The sequence below is a fragment of the Cryptomeria japonica genome, chromosome 9 (assembly GCF_030272615.1).
Source record: "Cryptomeria japonica chromosome 9, Sugi_1.0, whole genome shotgun sequence".
NCBI lineage: Eukaryota > Viridiplantae > Streptophyta > Pinopsida > Cupressales > Cupressaceae > Cryptomeria > Cryptomeria japonica.
Window position 1 is genome coordinate 111,757,590 of NC_081413.1, and position 19,065 is coordinate 111,776,654.

Sequence of the window (19,065 nt, forward strand, 5' to 3'; positions counted from 1 at the left end):
AAGGAGCTAGATAACCTCTTGAGGAATCACTCAATCAACCTCTCCACTCGAGATAAGCACAAAGAACAAGGGTTGTCAAGTGTCGGTAGATAACACTAGATGTGTCACAAAGACCTTCTGACAACCTCTATCAACTCTTTGCTCGAGTACGCATGTGCAAGTCATAGATGATAATGTAATGCATTGGCATCTCATTTAGATAGAGTACAAAGCTCCATATGAAAAAATACAATGTGACAGATATATGTTTTAATGTATATATATATGATATATGCACAACAGAAAGAAAAACAAGTGTAAAAGTGAAGGAGAATACAAGAAAGAGGAAGAAAGTGATCTCACAAAAAGGCCATGAATGAATACTTTTGTCCGATAACCTATACACAAACCAGAAAGATAAGAAATATTGGGGTTGTGTTTTAGAGGTTTGCCACTTCAAACCCACATTTTGGTGTTTCCACCTCCACGAACAACCATTTAGATAGATAGATAGATAGATATATGATACAAGAAGATATAAAATAAATACAATGATAGATATTCTTATAGAGATGAAAATGACAAATGAAAGAGGAAAGAGACTCCTCTTCCACACCCCTAAGTGAAGAGCTCATACGAGAGAAGTATGAAATTATCTCAAGCCACAAGCTGCAATAATGGAGTTAAAAGCACAGAGTAACTGAGAGACCCAAGAATGTTGAAGATTATGATCAGAATGTGAGAAATCATGAGAGCCATCTATAAGAGAGTTAGAGTGAGCAAAATTGAATCTAGAAGGGCAAGATAAGCAAGTTGGAAGCAAAATCGACATTGGTATGCGATGTAGGAGGCATCACAATCTCTACCAAGCACGTGTAATTCTATAATGGCCACCTTCAGACCCATATATTTGTGAGATGCTAGTGCAATGCACAAATGCCTTTGTAGTGTGCAGGTGTCCATGAGTCAACCAGTCAATAAAGTAGGAAAAAGGATAGAGGTTAGGATACTGTGACAAGAAAAATCAAGCCAACAAACAAAATATGAAGGGGTTCTCCAATTGGCTTAAAGCGAACTTGCTTATATAGCATGGAATTGCATGGGGTACAATTTACAATATTACATTTTGTTTCCACTTTAGCGAGCATATCCTTATCATGAGATGCGAGCTAAAGTAGAGAGATAAAATTTGAAAATATTTTACCAAGATATGAAGGGGAAGCAAAATCCTCTAATCATGTAGAGTTGTCCCCATGGAAGAGGCCTGAACCTTCATGAGATACCGCAAGGATATTTCATCACAAACATGTTAGCTATAGACAAACATGTTAGGTGAAAAAGAAAAAATTCAACACAAAAATGATACAATCAAACACAGAGATAGCGATCATTGAGATAAAAAAAAATCACCAATATGGGTAGCAATTTGTGTTATGCTAGATAGCCATACAATAGGGTGAACATAGATTGATTAGATAGTGGTTTGGTCCCGACAAAGGCAATAAAATATTAAAGGTCAAATGTTTTAGCCCCCACAAAGGCGATAGATAATAAAGATCAATAAGTTTGGCCCCCACAAAGGTGATAGATAATAAAGATCAACTGGTTTGGACCCCACAAAGGCAACATATACAAGATTTTTGAATGGTTGAATGGATTGGAATACTAAGAGGGGGGCTGAATTAGTATTCCCACAACAATAAAACTTTTACTGATATTTTAACCTTAGCAATTAATCTCATCAATATGAATCAGCAAATGCAGAATAAATGAAAAACAAAATCACAAGATAGACACCATATTTTATACGTGGAAAACCCAAATGGGAAAAACCATGGAGAGGGTTAACTCTCAAGATAATATAACTAGTTATATGGCATTTATAAAAAGGGTGGCTCACTGCCCGATTACAATTCGGCTCACTGCAATAGAGATAAGTGAACTGAGGAAAATTGCATCTTCAAATGCATAAGGTCAGTTCCAAGATAAGCTTAGATAACAAAATAACAACTCACAGTTGATCCAGTAAGGGATCTCTCCAACTTGTCCACAAAATCCTGCAACAAATTTGATAAGGGATTACTATAACATTGTCTACAATCACACTTTCCACATACACCTTCACTCTTATATACACATCATACTCCACTATTCACACTGCACACTACTTGCATACATTTTGTTTGACTATATTTCCACTTTTCCTGAATCCCATGCGTACTATTACTACTCATGTTACTTGCATACCTTGTATACCACTACTCTGTCACTTGCACACTCAATACATTGTCATACATACACATCCATATGTCTTCTATATATATATATATATATATATATATATATATATATATATATATATATATCGGTAAGCACATACATCAAGATAATATGTCATCAAAATATACAATAAAGCATTTCTCGGATCAACATGTTACCAAAATATGTTTTGACCAAAAACAAAGTAACCAAGTCAACCTTCACTGATCTTCTATAGGCTTCCTTCACATGCTTCAATTACTAGAACATACGCTTCAATTACCGAAACAAAGCAAGGGTCTACCAAACCCTTAGATACAGACCCATAAGCACAAATTCCAAGCATAACAAATTCCAACTTCAAGATACGAATACCACAAATTTTGGAGCATAGAATTCATAGAACATAATGCAATACAACCATTCAGATATCAATTCAATTGGTACAACTAATATTGAAACTCGATACAAACCATGATAAACAAAACACAAGATTCTAGAGAAGAGGATCTTCCAAAAAATACTCCTATAAACCATACATGATTTACTACTTCATATCACATACATACCTATATTCCACTATTGTCGAACATGTCACATCTGGTCCTAATTGGATCACTAGGTTTGACATCAATGACAACATTCACGCAAATCTAACAAAGATACGATCTGAGATCCTTAGATAAATAAATACTAATATAAAAAAGATGTTAATATGTAGAAATGTAAAAATGTAGAGACATGATAGCCCCCCTTATAATGGTATGCATGAAATGCACGTCATTCTAAGAAGAAGAGATGTTGTGTCACTCCAACATAACTAGATATTTCCATGGAATGCCATCTTGCAATTGATGACACATGATACACAAAACAAAAGAAAAACACAAAGAGACAAGGGGATCTGCTAGTTTGGCATCGGAAGAACTCATTGTAGTGAAACTAAATAATGGGCATGGTATCATATGAATTACTCATGGTCATGAACTTTGTGAATATGAGGAAGACATGTGAACACAAAGATAAAAAAAAAATATTTGGGTCAAAATGGTAGAGATCCTAAATTGCCCCAACACTTTGCATCATCCCCGAATGTTGAAAATAAAAATATGACAAATAAAATAAGGAAGATTAACAAATAGAGGAAGGTTACAACAAAATTCCCCTATTTCCAAGTACCTATAGAGTGACTTGGATCCTCTAGGAGAGCACAAACACAAAAAAGATAGTCATCACCCCCTATTTCCAAGTATCTACGGAGTAAGTTGGATCCTTCAAAGGGGCACAAAACATAAAAATAAAGAATGGGGGGAAACATATAGACACACCTTAAATCTAAAAGATATGAAGGGTATTGTCCTAGTAGTCACCCACAATCAGGTCATCATCCTCCCAATTTGATCATATGGGGAGAGAGGATGCGATTGAAGAGGGACAACCGCAAGGGAAGCACCAGGTGATTCACTACTAGCAAGAGTCAGGGATGATGCAACTTCCACATCCTCATCCCAAATCTCTTAGAAGAAAGAGTCAATGATCATGTGAAGATTGTAAACAACACCAGGATATCCTATAAAGAGTCAAACAAATGCCCCTCAATAGATGAGGTAGGTGACTCAGCTCAAGGTGATGCAATAGGAGTCAGAATGTGGACCTCTAAAAGAGGGACATAGAAACTCTGGAGAAGGTGGGACCTTCTCAACAATGCAAAAAGATGTAGACAAAGATACAATCACTAAAAAAAAAAAAGTAGAAATAGAGGTCACCATCGTTGGATTTTGACAAAAAAACTCAGGAACGAGGCTATGTTCAAACTTTTTCGTAGGTTTCTACAGAGTTGATGGTCTCCAATCAACCATAGCGGGTTTAAGTGCCCCAAGAAAACTTTAATGAAGAGGAGGTTGCAAAGTAGGAAAGGAAGACAACACTACACTAGACACCACTTGTTTATGTAGCATGTTAATGGGTTGGGAAAATAGAAGGATGTTGGGTAGGGAAGTGATGAGAGGTGGCCCCAAGGAGGCAGAAATGAAGACTCATTCCCTTTTGAGGTGAGGCTCATCAGCAGTCCCAAGAGAAGTAGGTAGGTGCATAGAAGATGGATTAGGAATAGAGGCAACATGGACAATGGGAGTAGGTAGAGAAGGCATGAAAACAACAGGAGTAGGACTAGACTCTGATAACTCACAAGTCACCTACACCCCTCAAGGTGGCCTCATGTTCCTAGTCCATTGCCCAACGATGATGATTGCACTAGATCACAAGTTGGTTCTAATGTAAATGGGGAACAAGAACAGAAGTCTAAAAAGGCTCAACAATATCATTATCCATAGGAGAGGCCTTTTGAGCCATTGTCGGTAGAGGAGAAGGCCCAATCAATGAGGTAGGAGGTGATACTGAATAGGATATATAGGTGCAGGCAAAAACACCATTCCTTGTTTTTCTTTAGGAGTAGTCAAAGGATCAAGGGGAACTCTTAGAGGATATGATGTAGGAGCTAGAGGTGTTGAGAAATCTCAAGGTGAACTCCTACCCTTATTGTACTAGGTGGGATGTGGGATATCTACAATGATCAAAATTTTGAAGGGAGGGTGGATTGCAAATGTCGACAATGCGGATGTCATTCTTTTTTCTGCACTAGGTAAAAATATAGGAACAAAAGACACCATCAGGGGCTATGTAGTCCTATGTGGGAAAGGAGGTCTACCTTAAAGAACAAGTCTATCCTTGGGCTCCATTGAAGAAGGGGTGAAAGACACAACCCGCTATAGTACAAGAGTAGACAAGGAAGGAGAAGCATAAATCGATGCAAGAGGAGATAGAGAAACCATAGGCTAAATTGACTAAGGAGCCAACTCCCCTGTTTTATGCTTATAATAGTCTTTATATAGTAGGTCTCCATGGAGAAGCATAGGCCCAATTGGAGCAGGCCAAAAGTGATCTAATGAAAATCTCCCACAAGAAACCAACGACTAAAAACTAGTGTCCTAAATGACATGCATTGTGCCATCGTGAGGGAACTTCAAGCACTTATGAATGATCAAGGGGACTACTTCTATGGTGATTAGCCAGGGGATACCCACCTTAACCTGAAAACATATCTGATTTAGTAATGAAAATGAAGGTTCTTGACACCACCTTAGGTCCCACAAGAACCGTCAATGGTGGTGTTACCAAGAGGAGGACAAACAACTTGTCATCTGTGCAAACAAGGGCACATCACTTGTAAAATTTCACCCTATATAAACCATTAAAAAATAGAGCCTCCTCTATGAAGACGTCTACTTGGCATGTGGGATCGACTATCACACCTATAACACTGTGACCATTTATCTTAGTTGGAATGTATAACAGAGTAGGCTCCCCACTGTAAGGAGCATCCATAGGTGTAAATGATATGTCGTTAGTATTTGTCCTTTGGTTAGGGGATGGGCCACCACTCAAGTCAGGGTTTGATTATGTAGAGATAAAGTTTGATGAATGAGGTGAGAAAGGATCAGTGTAGATATAGAGGTCATTATTGGTTTTGTCAATAGACTTGTTAGATTTATTTTTGTGTTCACCAACCTAGATAACACCACTGTCTATATGATCTTGGATGAGATGTCTAAGAAAAACACAAGGCTCTATGTCATATCCATGCATAGAGTGATATTGGAAAAAATGGGAACCATCATACCACTGAGGGTATGGTCTATTATTAGGCAATGGTCTGATTCGAGGAAGGGTTATAATATCATCCTTTAATTTTTTTTGTATTATACTTAGATAAGAATTAAATAATTTGGTAAAGGTCTGATTCTGGTATAGTTCTTGCATGTATCTCTTAGACTCCTGAGGTACCGTTATGACATTTTCCACAACTTTATTCTTTTTAGATCCTCCTGCAAAAGATACACCTCCAAAAGTATCAGTATGAGAGTTTGAAGAGAATTCCCTGAACTGAGCCAACGTGTGTTGATAGTCAATGAGCACAAAGCATCGGTGGTGAAGTTAGTGTTGGGATTAAGGTGTCTCAACCTTAGAGTCCTAACATGTTGAATTATTTAATTAATTATTTCCTAATTTATTTATCTTAAGTTATAAACTTCCTAAGTTGTCATTCAATTTGTAGGACCTCTAGGTGAGGTGGCATCCTACATGGCAGGTGATGAGATGACATATTTATTATTTTCTAGGAAGTTGGCACCACTTGGAAGATGTTATGTTGGAGTGGAAATTGATTTGGTAATTTCCTACATTGACTAAAGAGTCTTGGTTTTCAACTTTAATTATGTATTGGAGTTGTATTTTACCTATTGACATTTATGATGGAGTTCACTTTTGACAAGTGGTGTAAGGTAAGAAAGGTGCCTATTCTTGGTCATAATAATTTTTATTTTGTTCTTACATTGTATTTGGCAAGATGACCATTATGGATGAGATAGGTGTTGTTGCCTTGGAATTTTCTATGAGCAACGTGTCATGGGATTAGCAAGATATTGTTTATAAGACAACTTACCTCTTAGGTGTTGAAGATGGTTTTCAAAACCATGGGCACCTACCTCTTTGTGTTGAGCTCTATATATATGTTGATTCCTTGGCTAATTTATGAGAGGAGAGGAGATCATTATTACAAGTGTTATGTTGTCATATTTTCTCTAGGATGGAGTAGGATGTAAAACTGTGTGTAAAGGACTAAAGCCTAAAGATTGTATTGTAACTGTATTTTGTTGTTGAATACTACAATGGCTCTCTAGTTTTGGAGTGTGGGATTTTTTACCCAAAATGGTTTTCCCCATGATAAATTTGTGTTCTATTCTTCTATCTTTTTCTTCTATTTCATAATTTTGTGTTGTTGAATCTAAATGTATTCATGTTGTTGAAATTGTTATTCAATTTGGAAAGATCTTAAATTGCAATCACTTTCCTCTAGGGTTAATGTGGGAAATAAATTGTGCTTGATTCTTCTTAATGGTATAGTAGTGTGCATTTGTATTGGATGTAGGATACACATACTGATCTCAAATGGATTTTCTAGGATGCTTGTTTTCCCTTCATTTGGTATCAAAGCCATGTTTCAGGATTTACAGGTTGCTTACATGTACATTTTGTTAATTGCATGTACTTGCATGTGTGTTGTATATACTTGCATGGACTCGCATGTTGCTTGCATGTTAATGCATGTAAATATTCCAGGTATTTTGGGTTTTGGGTTTCCTTCTGTGAAGATTTCTTAGCCTGGAAAGCTTGAGAGAATATAAAGAAATTGACTGAAGATTGATCCTTTGGTGTGTGTAAGTTTTGTAGTTGCTTTAGTCTCAAGAGACCACACGCATTTTGAAGGATGGTGAAGATAGAGAAAATGGAAATGGTCACATTGAAATAATATTGATCTGGAGTTCCTATTTTAATAGCAAAATAATTCCTGATGCATGGGGTGTGTTTTTACAATTTATGGTTGCATGCAACAAAGTTTTCGTATTGGGTGTTTATAAGAGGCTCTCTCGTAATATGGAAAAACTTGTATTGTTTCAACTATAGAGTGATGTGCTTATGTTGGGTGCTTGTTTTTCCCAGAATTGGAAGGTGTTGATTTTGTTGCCTCGAATACATGAAGGATATGGAGTTGATCATTTGATAATCTGGAATCTTTTTAAATAGTTTGTCTCCCTTGGATGCATGTACTAATGGTGGTTGTGTATTTGGCCTACAAATGGGCCTAGAGTTCCTGGTCTACGTTTTCCTTATGTATGGTTGTACTTGATAAACTTATAAGGCACTGAGAGGGGGGTGAATCAGTGCTAACAAAAACTTAATTAATCTGATAAAACCTTTTACCAATTTGAAAACCAATATGCATGCAAGAAATAAAAACACATAATAAAACACCCAATAAAGCATGCAAACCATAACACAATTATTTACACGTGGAAATGCAAATGGGAAAAAGTACAGTAGGAATTAATACCCATAAGGATCAACTATCTGCACAATAGAGATCTGACTGATTAAGGTCATACAACACCCTGTTAGGAGTGACACTCGGTTAAGAATGATTTAGCCCGATTAAGAGCTATTACAATAAGGCCTATTAGGACCTAGCCTTGTAAGGAGCTACCCAGCTAAGGGATTTCAAAACACAAGCTAATGTGTCACCTTGTTAGAGGATTTTAAAATATGGACCTGTTAGGAGTGACCTTGTGAGAGGATTTTCTTGTTGCAACTGTTAGGGAACAACAAGTTTGATTGATCTGTTGTTAGCACCTCTATGCCTGATTAGATTAGATTCAGATATGCTTCTATCACCAACTAAACATAAAAACCTAATTCCTTATCTCACCGCATGATCAAATTCTCTCTTGATCCATTAAAATCATACAGTTTACATCTCCTTATAAAGACTCTATTAAGTTGACTAAGAACCTTGGAACAATTCCCTAGGTTCATTGAATCTAGTCATCTTTAACATTTTCCCACTCATTACACTTTACTCATGTTGGCCACAAAAAACATAACTCAAAAATATAACATAAACTCTACCGGTAACCGATCAAAGTAACTTTGCTTTACCAGTTCTCTGTTCTTCCTGCTTGTGACTATTCTTTTGATCATAACTTTCTTAATACTCTCAATCTGCTGATGCAGTTTCAAACAAAGACTTGTACCAATTTCATAAACAAGTGTACCAAACCACAATGTCTAACTCTTCACCGATCGTCCGTACCAGTTGTCTGATCATCTCTTTGCTCTTGTTTACCGGTATGACAACAACTTAGTAGTTTTGTTGTCTGACAAATTCCACTACCGGTTAGGCTCTACCGGTTGGTCTAAATGACTTAGATGACTAACAAAACATGGTTGCCATCAATGAAAACACAAATAAAGTCATCAATCAACCTATTACAAACATATCATCATCAAGCCAGCAATCTCCCCCTTTGGCATTGATGGCACCACTTAGGAAAAAAATTGTCTAAGTGTCACACTACAAAAATCATGACATGACTCATCCCAAATACAAAAATCCCCCTTAGCAATTACAAAATTTTGAATGACCTTTGACTGACCAATGCTACTACCCCTTTGACAACAATGATAAAGGTAAGCAAATACATTACAAAACACCAAAATTTGTATTACCAAAATGTATAGGAGTTCAAAAACTTTTACAATAATTGCATTTTGAGAAAAATGTCAGCAAAATTAGTCTTCAAGACTTTCAGATCATTCTCCCATGTCTCTAAAAGAGTAGATGTAATCTCTATATGTGTCCTGATCTGGTATGTAAGTTCTTCCATGTCATCAAGTGTACTCATCTCTGGTGTAGCCAAAATTGCCTCTATCTCTTTGTAACCTCTCTGCAAAATTTGTAACTTAGGGACTAGGTGAGTCTATAATTCCTATAAAGATGTAGTCCTCTTAACTTGTTCAGCTTCATATGCTTTAAGCTTCTACTATATATTTATAACCACTCTACCAAAAATGGTTGTTGAATCATTTAGAGGATCAAACGATTCACTTAAAACCTTTAGCTCTTATTGCTCTACCTTCTTCTTCTTCTTATCAATATCATCAACAAACAATGAGAAGTTGCAAATAGTAGACAAAATTTTACCTCTGGTTTGTAATGCTTCCTTGATCTGGTCCATGTTAACAGTAAGACCTAATGTGTCTCTGTCGATTGCCTTAATCAATTGCTCAATTCTTTTCTTCTCATATTCTTTCTCAATATTATATAAAGAAGCCTCTCTAATACTCTTCATAAGGATTGTAAGACTATCAGTGTCAGTCTTTGGTACCAGACTTGAAAATATCTTAACAACAGTCTATATAGTTTGTGCTTCTCTCCTTTGTTCTCTTAACATCTTCTTCTTGGCCTTAGATTGCATAGCAGATGCAACCTCCATCAATTCTATAGGACTCAACATATCCATGTTTATCGGTTCTTGAATAGATACAATGTCATCATCTTCATCATCGTCAACAATATTCTTTGAAGTAAGTGATCGCTAGGTCAATTTCTTCTCTTGGTCTTCTTCTTTCTGCTTCTCATTTGCCTTTACCGATGGCTCTTTATTTTTCTCATCATCTATTTTTTCACTCTCCTGAGTATCTTTCTACGTCTCTTCACCTTTCTCTGGTGGCTTAGTGATCTGCACATTATCAATTTGGGCATTCACTTTTGTATCACTCTCCTCTTCATCTTTATCTTTACCAGTTGGAATGTCTACCGATATCACTAGTTCTTCTACTGTGACAGTAGGAACATTAGGCACTGATGTAGTACCAATTTCCGGTTCTTTCTCCATCTGAGTAAATATCTCATCAATCTCAAATACATCCCATATTTCTCCTTCAATTACTGATGCCTTAGGAATATCTTCTTCCTTAGAAGATACAATCTATTATGGTTCCTCTTTCTCCTGTCCTAAAAATTTCTTCAAAAAATCCCCAGTCTCATTTTGAACCAACTCAGATTCTCCAACAAGTAATCTTGTTAACCTCTTCTTAGTCTGGAATAATGATTTTGATCTTGAAATAATTTCTTGCACTTCTTCCTTAGATGTCTCTGGTTGAAAATGCATTAGCACATACTCAATTATTTCCTTGTCCTGCCTAATAGCAGTCTGCCATCTTGCTTCTAATTTATTATACAAAGAATCAGGTATTTGACCTTGTAACTTAATTAATGCTTTGCTATAATGATTCATGTACCAAACAACTGAATCCTCAATCCATTTCTACTCTTCCTCATCAAAATGATTATAATTCTTATGCACACCAACCAATATATCACAATTCCTTATGTTCTCCAATAATTTCTCAAGTATAGTGGCTTTAGTTACCTATGGTTTAACTATTTTAGCAGTAGGTGCTCCAACCACTTTTGACTTCTTACCACTTGCTCTTAATTATTTCTTTCTCTACAAAACTTTGTAAGGTGTCTTGGTTTGTGACAATGGAAACATGCCATTCCAGATGATCTCCAAGGTCCAGCATTGCCTCTACCAGTTCTTCTTTGGTAATTCATAGAAACATGACCATAGTTGTCATAGATTGAACAAGTCACATTCCATCTATTCTCCATTTCATATGGACTAGACCGGTTCACATAAGGTCTCTACCAAGTAGGGTTTCTCCGATCATTGTAAGATCTCTTCCATTCACAATTAAACCTCATATTCATGTAAGATCTCTAATTTTTCACTCTTGACCTGTACTCAACAACTCTATGCCCATACGTGTTACAATTGAAGCAACATCCATTGAATGTACTAGGCTTATATCTTTCATATTCTTTAGGTCTATATCCATAAAAATTACTAGATCTACTTCTACAAACATTAGCAGTATGACCTACCTTATGATAGTTAAAGCATAATGGTTTGTAGGTTCTCTTCTCGGTGATCTTCTTGATCTTAGGTGCAGATTTTCCTTCATGCATGGTGTCCTTGGTACTGGATGGCTCTCCTTGTTCAAAGGTTGTGAATCCCAAACCATGTTTATCCTCGTTCTGCCTTTGTGTCTGAATCTTCTCATCAAGCATAGCAATGCTCTTGTTGAATTTAGCTAATAACTCATTAGAATTAGCCAACTCCTTGGTAAGCTCCTCGTTCTTATTTGTAAGAATTTCTCTAAGAGATATAGCCATGTCTAGATCATCTTGTATTTCCTCTTTTTCTTCTTTTTCCTCACGAAGATGTGCATGTAGGGTACCAATCTCCTCGTACAATTTAAAGATCTCATGATCCTTATCTCTTATTTTGTCTTCAGTTGTCCTTTTGGCTTCCAACTCTTGACTCATCCTGATAATAAGGGCTTCCAGCTCTCTCCTAAGATTTGACTTATCATCATTCATCTTTTCCAACTCATTAACCAAGGCATCAATGTTTGCTTCCTCAGATGAACTATTTTCACTAAGTTCCATCAACTGCTTAGCCATCTCTTTCCTCTTAGCCAATGAAGCTTTGTACTTGACCTTTAGTTCATTATAGGCTTCTTCAAATTCTGCAAGCCTGTGTAAAAGCTCTTTGTAACTCATTGAACCTTCCCCCATGTTAGCCTTAGAGATCCTTCCCAAGAAGTTATGCCTTAAGGAAATCAGACTCTGATACCAATTGATAAACTTATAAGGCACCAAGAGGGGGGGTGAATCAGTAAAAACAAAAACTTAATTAATCTGATAACACCTTTTACCAATTTGAAAACCAATATGCATGCAAGAAATAAAACCACATAAGCAAACACCCAATAAAGCATGCAAACCATAATGCAATGATTTTCACTTGGAAACCCAAATGGGAAAAACCACAGTAGGAATTAATACCCACAAGGATCAAATATCTGCAAAATAGAGATCTGGTCGGTTAAGGTCATACAACACCCTGTTAGGAGTGACACCCAGTTAAGAGAGCTTTAGTTGGGTTCAGAGCTATTGCAATAAGTCTTGTTAGGACCTAGCCCTATTAGGAGATACCCAGCTAAGCGATTTCAAAACACAAGCTAATGTGTCACCTTGTTAGAGGATTTTAATCTTCAGGCCTGTTAGGATCCTACCGCACCCTGTTAAGAGTGACCTTGTGAAAGGATTTTCTTGTTGCAACTGTTAGGGAACAATAAGTTTGATTGATTTGTTGTTAGAACCTCTATTCCCGATTAGATCCGCTTTAGATCTACTTCTACCACCAACTAAACATCAAAACCTAACTCCTTGTCTCACCGCACGATCAAATTCTCACTCTTGATCCATTAAAATCATACAGCTTACATCTCCTTATAAAGACTCTGTTAAGTCGGCTAAGAACCTTGGAACAATTCCCTAAGTTCATTGTATCTAGTCATCTTTAACATTTTCCCACTCATTATAGTTTACTCATGTTGGCCACACAAAACATAACTCAAAAATATAACATAAACTCTATCGGTAACCAATCAAAGTAACTCTACTTTACTGGTTCTCTATTCTTTCAGCCTGTGACTGTTCTTCTGATCTTAACTTGCTCAATACTCTGAATCTGCTGATGCGGTTTCAAAAAAAGACTCATACCAATGTCATAAACATGTGTACCAAACCACAACATCTAAATCTTCACCAATTGTCTGTACCAGTTGTCTGATCATCGCTCTGCTCTTGTTTACCAGTTTGACAACAACTTAGCAGTTTTGTTGTCTGATAGATTCCACTATCAATTAGGCTCTACCGGTTGGTCTAAATGACAGATGACTAAAAAAACATGGTTGCCATAAATGACAACACAAATAAAATCATCAATCAACCTATTACAAACATATCATCATCAAGCCAACAGTACTTGCATGGCTCAAATTCATGTTCTTTGGATATGAGGGGTTTGTAGATTTTCCTTCAAAATCTATGTTGATGCTCATCTATGATAGTCCATTGTTCTGATTTAAGTTGTTTGGTGCTTTTTTGGACTTTTGAGTGTTTCAGATGTGAAGTGGGTATGTATGTACATGAGTGTTATCAAACATAATGGTTTTGTAGGTTTTACACAGTCAAGAAAAACTTACAATTTTGTGGATCTATTGAAGAGATATTTTCTAGACCCTAGTTTCTTTGGGGTGACTTTGGATGAATAGTGCTTCATGCACGGTGAGAAGTCATGAGATGATTTCTCTACATGGGTATGTTGGTACATGATTAGTCACTCAACATTTTTATGGTGATGGTTGGTAGATTCCTAGACTATTGTGCTTGATGTGGACATGATTGACGAATTGGATATGTGCTTAATTTGGTATTTGAGTCATGTTGTCTACATGATTGTTCTCTTTGAGATCTCATTTTTCATTTCACTAATTTGATATTGAGTTTGCATGTTTGAGTGATTGGATCTACGAATTGTCCAATATTATAGGTTGTATTTACCTACATGTTTGCAGTGGGAGAACTCAGATGTGGATTGTCTATATCCAAGAGGTTTGATTCAATGTTTATGCAAACTTGTTAGTTGGCCTTGTCTATGGCCATTTGTGAACTGGTGTGGCTTCTTTGAGATGAGAGGATGGATGATAAGTGAATGCTTGGATAGTCGATTATGAGGTCTTGTAGCATGGTGTATTTCCTTGGTTTTGAGATCTTGGTTTCACTTGGTGTGATTAGCAGTACACTTGTATGTGTGTGGACCTAGAAAATTTTTAGATTTGGGAGACGGTGTGTCATGTTCTTGGAGAGCTTGGTATCATAGTTTAGTGAGAGATTTATTAGTGACTGTGTATTCTTCACTTGGCAATGGATGATCTTCTTTAGTGATGCAAATGTTATGGAGGGACTCTTAGATCTTGTTGTAGAAGAGTTTTTTCATCTTTTACATGTACACTATTTGAGGATGTGTAACATCTCATAGCCATGGAGGACTCTTAGAGTATTTGGTTTGAGGTGTTGGTGGTTCTTAACAGGTGATGTTGGTTTAGAGGATGTTGGTTTTATGTTATAGTATACTCTTGATTACGCATTAGATTTTGGCATGATACATTGATCTTGAAACCATGGTATGTTCACTTGGAGCATGTGATATCCTAGGAGGGTATTGTAAGATCATAGTGTCGTGATAGGCTCCTAACTTTGCAAATTGGAGCTTTGGTGGTGGTCTGGTGAGTTCTCTTTGTATTGAATGCATTGGTCATGTACTTCAGAGCTTCATGAGAGTGCAAAGATTTATTTGGAATTTAGCATGGATTGATAATTTGTTGGCACTCATGGATACATGAATACTTAGGTGAGGTTGTTGTTCTCTTAAGATGAGAGACATATGTTGAGATGGTTACCCATGTCATTATTGAAAAGCTTGTGACTTATCTTGCAAGAAGGTTACCCATGTTATTATTGAAAAATCATTAATGAGCAGCATGAAATACTTTTCTCCATTTAATACTCGTGTCCTCATAGGACCACATAAATCAGTATGTACCAGCTCTAGTGGCCTTGTGGTTGAATATTCTTTAGTCTTGAAGCTTACATTAGTTTTCTTTCCTCTTTTACATTCATCACAAAAAGAGCTTGCTGGCTTGATGATCTATGGTATGTGCCTCACATATCCTCTCTTGCTGACCTTAACAAGATTATAAAAAATTATATGACCAAGCCTTCTATGCCAAATCCAACTCTAATCCACTTGTCCCATCATGCATTGGGACTCAAAGCATTCTTTTAAATTATAAACATTTCCATCAGTTCTTTTTCCTTTTTCAACTAATTTGCCATTGCTCTCTTTTCTGATTTCACATCCTTTTGAGTCAAAAGTAAACTTGTATCCTTTTTCACACATTTGACTTACACTCAACAGATTATGTTTTAGTCCTTCCACATAATATACATCATGAGCTTTTAATTTTCCATCTATTCTAAGAGTACCCTTGCCTTCTATTTTAATTGATGAATTTTCTCCAAAACTCACTGAACAACCATTCCAATCTTCAAGCTTGATAAATTTCTTCTTATCACCAGTCATGTGATCGGAGTGACCATTATCTACAACCCATAAATTATTCCTTTCAGCATGTAGGGCAGTTTGTACAATAAAACTTGACTCAGCCTTGTCCTTTTCTTTCTCTACCCAAACCTGTTTGGTTTCTTTCTTCTTGTCTGCTATTATTTTCTAAACTGAACTTGCTTCAGGCTCCAAGATTGACATTTTCTTCTTTTATTTAGCTGATCTAAGTTTACAATGCTTTGCTATATGTCCAAGATTTTGACAATGATAACATTTAACATTAATATTGAATGATGAACTTGAGGGACTATTATAGGACTGAAAAACATAGCTTCTACACTCATAACTTCTATGACCAACACCATTATAGTGATAACAAATGATATTTGTATCTCTAAGAGAAGCAAAAGGATTACTACTTTCATAACTAGGAAAAGGCCTACACATAATCCTACACTCAACAATTCTACAACCATAAGTATTGCATTTATAGCAGTAGCCATGGAATTGAGATACATACCAATTATTGTTGAATGTGTTTCTCATTGATCTCCATGAACCAGCATAACTCAGTCTTCTTGAATTCTTCCTTGTGTCATTGACCTTTGTGTCAAAGCCTTCATCATCCACCTTTGCTTTTCCTTTAGGATCATCATGTTTTTTCTTTGTAGCAGCAACATATGTCTTTGATCTATCAGCAATAGTGTTTAAGTCTAACTTCTTCCTTGGAGCATTCCTAACTGTGAAGATTTGTCTATTATCATTTTCACTTGAAGAGACAAAGTGTATTTCTTTGCTTGATGAGTCCTTACTTGTAGAAAATTTACCAACATCAAATCCAACACCCTCTGTGTCTTTTGAGTGCTTTTGTTTCTTCAACATTTTATCCGATGTATCAGTGATGCCCTCATACTTGATTCTTACCTTGAGTTCATCTTTGCACTTTTCAAATTCTTTCCTGAGGTTCACAATTTCTTCCTCCATCTTTTGATACTCTTTCTCCTTATTCTCTAAATCTGATTTGGTTACCTCATACATTCTCTTATCTTAATCCAATTGTGTCCTTAGATCTAAAATGTTTTGCTTAGACTCCTCAAGACATTTATTCAATTTGCTTGATCATTAGTAGCAGCATACTTAACCATTTTTTACTCTTTCCTCACTTTCCAAAGTTCTTCAAGTGCACTCACAAGTTCACCTTCAAAATCTACCTTAACTTCAACTTCCTCTTCTTCATCATCAACAACATGTTCATCATGCAACTCCCCTTGTGCCATAAAGAGATTGACTTCTTTTTCATGTTCATTGCAATACTCATCAGAGACGCTTTCTTCATCTGTGGCATCATCCTCAAATGTGTAAGATTGTTCTTCCTTCTAAAATCCCTTCTCATTGGTTAGTAGAATTTATTCATCTTATCTTTGCCAAAATCCTTCATATTTTGCTTCTCATCTTCATCCTTTTCTCCGTACGGGCATTTTGAAGCAAAGTGTCCTATTTTACCATAATTGAAAGATTTGAAAGGGAGGTTACCTTTGTATTTTCCAAATCCTTTCTTGAGCTTCCTTACAAAATTTGCTATAGAAACATCAAAGTCATCTTCTTATTCATGAGCAACTTCTTCTTTTCCTTTATTGGTTATGTTGAATGCATTCTCTCTCTTTGATGATTCACCACTAATTGTTTTCATCTCATAAGTTGATAGGGAGCCAAACAATTCATCCATTGAGAATGTCTTTAAGTATTTAGCTTCTTCAATAGAAGGGACCTTTGTGTCATACCTTGTGGTTAATGATCTCGAAACTTTCTTCACAGTAACTTCATCTTTGACTTCCTCTCCAAGTCCTCTTATAGCACTAACAATCTCATCCACTCTTTGCAGATAGTTAGCTATCTTCTCCTCATCCTTCATTTTCAGATTTTCAAACCGAGCTCTTAGATTTTGAAGTTTGGCTTCTTTCACTTTGGTATCTCCTTCATATATACTTTGAAGCTTATCCCATGTTTCTTTTGCTGATGTACAGTGCATGACTTTGACAAACTTTGTATCAAACAAGCCACTTAAGATGTCATTCTTAGCTTTAGCATTGTTCTAATATTCCCTTTTAGCATCAGGGTCAGTAGGAGGAACCTAAGGAACAATATAACCAATCTTCACTAACATCCAGACATCAAAGCCTAAAGAGGATAAGTAAGTTTCCATTCTTCTCCTCCAGAAGGCATAGTTAGTGCTATCAAACATAGTTGCTTTAGAGGTGGATTCATTCCTAGCCATTGTGTTCATGAGACATGATCTACCCACGCTGGAGAAAGATTTTCTAACAGGGAACCTAGGGCTCTAATACCAATTGAAGAACATAAGTGATCACTAAGAGGGGGGTGAATCAGTGATATTCAAAAAAATTAAACCAAAAGTGTGCAAATACTAAAGATGCAAACCAAATTCATACCACACACAAGACACACCACATAACACAAGTATTTACGAGGAAAACCCAATGTGGGAAAAACCTCGGTGAGAATAGTTGTTGGAGTCTACTGCTCCAATCCAACCGCATAAGTAAATCTGATTACAACATTTTAGGGAACCAACCCAAGTAGAACCAACCCCTACAGTTTATGAGCACTAACTCAAAGGAGCACCAACCCTTGATCTGATCACCCACTCAGATGATTACAAAGTGTACATAACAAGATACTATTTATGCACCTAATTACAATTGAATTATTGTACCATACTAATTATCTTCTACTCAATCCTCTACACTTTGATCTATGATCTCATTTTCTGCAACTATCTCTCTAACTTCTGCTCTGCTTCTTCACTTAGACCATCACTGCTATAAAAATCTCTTTTCTATAACATTATTTTTTGTATTTTCAACAACTCCTTGATCTAGGACAACTCTGCTATACTATTTCACAAATTTGACTTCAACATATACATCAGCTTATTCAATCGATAACCTGCATCTTTATAGAACTTGCATCCACCTCCATAAGGTCATTTGATCATAGATCATCACAAATGGTTGCATCATTGTCATGCAATGTGATCCATTCAATTTAATAGGCTACACATAGATCGTCCATTCAATCAGGTTCACATCTTCTCCAATTGTCAAAACAAGTTCTCAGACACATGAAATTGTGCCAACTTGTGATCTATAAAGATTTTAAATCTGGGTCATCGATCTCCTAGATATGACCACAAATAATTGGTCAAAATATGCCATAGTGGCGCTGTTTTGAACTAGAATTCATCCTGTATTACATAACATTTTGTGTTATGTGACTTTTGTTATCTGATCAAACTTGGTTGACTACCGCGTGGATTACTAAGTCTATCATCTTGCATTCATAGTGTCAAAATTGTTCAGTCAGCTTCGGT